Source organism: Triticum dicoccoides, chromosome 1A (genome assembly GCF_002162155.2).
Source record: "Triticum dicoccoides isolate Atlit2015 ecotype Zavitan chromosome 1A, WEW_v2.0, whole genome shotgun sequence".
Taxonomy (NCBI): domain Eukaryota; kingdom Viridiplantae; phylum Streptophyta; class Magnoliopsida; order Poales; family Poaceae; genus Triticum; species Triticum dicoccoides.
Genome location: NC_041380.1, coordinates 102,316,538 through 102,321,160, shown reverse-complemented (window position 1 = coordinate 102,321,160; position 4,623 = coordinate 102,316,538).

Here is a 4,623-nt window from a genome sequence, read left to right as displayed (position 1 = left end):
GGAGCCGGCGTCAAGAACGACGAAGTTCTTCGCCATAAGCCTTTCCGGCAACGATCTTGCCGGGAGCCGGTGTCAAGGACGACGACGTTCTTCGCCATAAGCCTTTCTGGCAACGATCTTGCCGGGAGCCGGTGTCAAGAACGACGACGTTCTTCGCCATAAGCCTTTCCGGCAACGATCTTGCCGGGAGCCGGTGTCAAGAACGACGACATTCTTCGCCATAAGCCTTCTTGGCAACAAGCTTGCCGGAAGACGGCATCGAGAACGTCAAAGTTCTCTGCCGAAGACAAAAGCCTTCCTGGCAACAAGTTTGCCGGAAGCCGGCATCGAGAACGTCAAAGTCCTCTGCCGAAGATTAAAGCCTTCCTGGCAACAAGCTTGCCGGAAGCCGGCATCGAGAACGTCAAAGTTCTCTGCTGAAGATAAAAGCCTTCCTGGCAACAAGTTTGCCGGAAGCCGGCATCGAGAACGTCAAAGTTCTCTGCTGAAGATAAAAGCCTTCCTGGCAACAAGCTTGCCGGAAGCCGGCATCGAGAACGTCAAAGTTCTCTGTCGAAGATAAAAGCCTTCCTGGCAACGAGCTTGCCGGAAGCCGGCATCGAGAACGCCGAAGTTCTCTGCTGAAGATAAAAGCCTTCCTGGCGACGAGCTTGCCGGAAGCCGGCATCGAGAACGTCAAAGTTCTCTGCTGAAGATAAAAGCCTTCCTGGCAACGAGCTTGCCGGAAGACGGCATCGAAAATGTCAAAATTCTCTGCTGAAGATAAAAGCCTTCCCGGCAAGCCAATATCGCTGGGGGCTGCGAGTGCCAAGAATCATCCACGACAAACCAGAGTTGCCGGGGGCTGCAATATCAGATAAGTCTTTCATCCCTCATCATGCATCCTCTTATGGACTGGGGAATGCGAAACCACGTTTCTTCCCTGAAACTGCCGTGCTCCCTCGACTCTAGGCCCTGGGGCTCGTTCTCGGGGCCAAGTTTGGTCGTAGTCGCGGCAGCAAAGGGATGAAACGAGGAGACCGCACCCACCTCGTTCCTGCCTCCGTCAAAAGCGTGAGAAAGGTTGAGCGACGTGGGAAAGCGGCAGGGCCTGTTGCCGGGAAATGAAATGTCTGTCCGAGGGATACCAAGGATTTGCTCCTTGGCGTGGGTTTAACTCACGAGACAAATAACCCGGCAAGCATCCCCTTTTCATTAAAAAAATATCCCACTCAGGTACAGTCCATAGAGGATGAAAAACATGAAAGAGAGGATTACAAGTTTTAGATACAGCTAAGGCCCGAAGGCTTACAAATTAAAAAGATAAGATGCCCGTAATCCCTTTCCTGTCCTTGTCTTCAGGGGACAGGTCAAGGAAGCGAAAAGGGCAAAAGGAGTGCCTAGGCGAGCTACGGGTGCCAGAAGACACCAAGGGAACATCCCGGGGGTCGTCCGAAGGCTGGACGGCGACGGCGGCGCTGGAAGCGGGGCTCGAAGACGGGGCGGCAGGGCGTCAGCACGCTGTCGAGGGCACCACGCCCTCGTACTCCGACCTGACGGCCTTGTCGCCGGCCCTCTTCCCCTTCCACAGTGTCCCTACGCCAGCCGCCCAAGGAGACGACCCCGGGGAGTTCAAGAAGCCGGCGACGCGGATGATGGGGTCGCCGGTGCCGCGCAAAGCGGCGCCCGACGCCTAGTCGGACCCGCCGCTCCGCCGCCTGCTACCCTCGTCGTCGCTATCGCTCCCCTCCTTGTCGCTCTAGCTCGAGGAGGAGCCTTCGCTGTCGGAGGAGCTGTCCACGTAGCACTTCGCCCGAGTGCCGAAGCACCCGAAGGCCTTGACGGAGAGGAGATCGCCCTCCATCAACTTAAAATGGAGGGTAAAGCCCTCCGTCAAGCTGTGGATGCGGGCGAACGTCTTCCACCCTCGATCAAGATACATCACATTAGGGGCTGGGAATGCAACACGGACTCGCGTGCCGTTGATCCCACAGCCCCTCATGTGCAATCTCAGTGTCTCGGGCGGGTCCAACTCCATCGCGCGCGCAAACGGAGCTGGAAGCCGGAGGCGACGACGAGGCGCCCGGCGCAGCCTGACGAAGAACTCGCAAGGGTCGTCCCCTATATGGACCGCCGTGGGGGGAGGAGCCGCCGGCGGAGGTGAAGCTGACGCGCCGCCCCGTCTGCCTCTTCCCCGAGCGCCTCGACCTCGTCCTCGACCTCGTCCGCGACCTCGCCCCCTCCCTCTTCCCCTTATGGCTGGCTCTGCCACCACGGGAGCGGAAGAGGGAGAGATGCGCTGTCTGGCGGCGACCCTCGCCGCCACCGATGAAGGGCCTGGGTTCCCTTTCTCCATCGCAGAAGAGAGAAAGGGGAGCAGAAGCTGAAGAAAAGAGAAGATGCGAGAGTGCGGGTTTCTGTGCTCCCATCCCGCTCTTTATAAAGGAGCGAGGTGGGGGCTCGGCCGCCCCACTCAGCGAATCAAGGCACGGGAAGGGCAGGGAGTCGGGGCCAACCCGCTGCCTCTGCTCGCGACGGCCCAGTTTCCCACTCCACCGTCCGTGACCCCAAGCGCATGGGAGCCGCGTGGCGGGGATGCAGAACCAAGGCGACAGATGAGGCGGCCTCGCTCCGCCCCGTGAACGCGGGGAGTGGACGTCCCGAAAACCATGCACCGGCCCCGTCCAGTAAATGCATCACGCCCCCACACCTACCTCCGTTTAGAGAGGAGGGCGTGAACCGTCCCCATCATCGTGGCCTGGCGCATGCTTGAGGGGCTTAGCCCCGCGCACACCTCCCACGATCTCTCCCACGACGCTGCGTTTGACGCGTGCCGTTCTGGGCGTGCGCGGTGGGAGCGGAGAGATATGCGGCGTGACCTAGGCCGCGCGTGCCCTTGCACTGTTTTGGGCCTGGCCCAACAGCGCTCGGCACCGTGTATGGCCCAGGCCCGGGGGCTCCTGTCGGTGTACTAGAGTAGGGGTACCCTAGTACCCCGAACTTGTGCACGGGCAGTCGCAGCACCCCGCGGCAAGGCTTGCCGGGTGACCGCCAAGACCCTCCGTGGTTCCCTTGAAGACCATTCAAGAACAAAGTACTCAAACCAAGGTCCCGGCAAGAGGAGCTTGCCGGGAGGGCCAACCAAGGCCCCGGCAAGAGGAGCTTGCTGGGAAGGACTACCAAGGCCCCGGCAAGAGGATCTTGCCGGGAAGAGACAAGACCCCGGCAAGAGGAGCTTGCCGGGAAGGCTACTCAAGGCATACCAAGAAAGCTTGCTGCGACGCGCCCTGCGTCCCGGCAAGATCCGGCGAGCGACAAGCTTCCGGACGCGACAAGACGACGGCCGCGGCAAGGAGCTTGCCGCGGGAAACCCCCACTTCGTGCCCGCGCTCCAGCACACCTGCTAATGTGTCGCTCTAGGACTCTCCCAAGCACACGTGGCAGGAGGCCGTGCAGCTAGGGGTACGTGGTGGCAAGCGGAGATGAAGAGAAGCCCATCGTGGCAAGCGGTGGCGCTCCTAACGATCACCTTTTGCACTGTTTGGGAGACTCAGACAGGCATTTAATGCCTTTGTCCCCTGCCGTCAGAGTTAGGTAGGGCGCACTGTATCCACAGTAGCGGTAGCTGCACCTACCGCATCCTTTTCCATTTTTACCCTTCTAGTCTATGTTCCCACCTGTCGGTGACCCCTTGAAAGTATAAAAGGAGGCCCAAGCGCAACGTAGAGCGGGTTCGGCCAGTTCGGCTCATTGGAGACAACAGAAACACTCCCACGCTCAGTCGGGTAGCGTCGATCACTCCTGAGCAAAGATTCAATACACACAAACAAGCAGCAGTAGGGTTTTACGCATCCGTGCGGCCCGAAGCTGGGTAAAAATCCCCCACGTGCACTGCCTCGATCCGCTCTTTGTGCGCTCTCCGCCTCCCACCGAACCGAAAGGGGCCCGATCCCCATAGGTGTTCGTGGATCAGTTCCCCCGACAGTAGTTGTGAATTTGAGAGATACTTGTGTTAAAGTTTGTGATTCCCGTAGCATGCACATATGGTGAACCGTTATGTGATGAAGTCAGAGCATGATTCATTTTTTGATTGTCTTCCCTATGAGTGGCGGTCGGGGACGAGCGATGGTCTTGTCCTACCAATCTATCCCCCTAGGAGCATGCGCATAGTACTTTGTTTCAATAAATAATAGATTTTTGCAATAAGTATGTGAGTTCTTTATGACTAATGTTGAGTTCATGGATTATACGCACTCTCACCCTTCCACCATTGCTAGCCTCTCTAATACCGCGCACCTTTCGGCGGTATCATACACCCACCATATACTTTCCTCAAAACAGCCACCGTACCTACCTATTATGGCATTTCCATAGCCATTCTGAGATATATTGCCATGCAACTTTCCACTGTTCCGTTTATTATGACACGCTACATCATTGTCATATTTCTTTGCATGATCATGTAGTTGACATCGTATTTGTGGCAAAGCCACCGTTCATAATTCTTTCATACATGTCACTTTGCATAGATATATTGCCATGCAACTTTCCATAGATATATTGCCATGCAACTTTCCATAGATATATTGCCATCGTATTTGCATAGATATATTGCCATGCAACTTTCCACTGTTCCGTTTATTA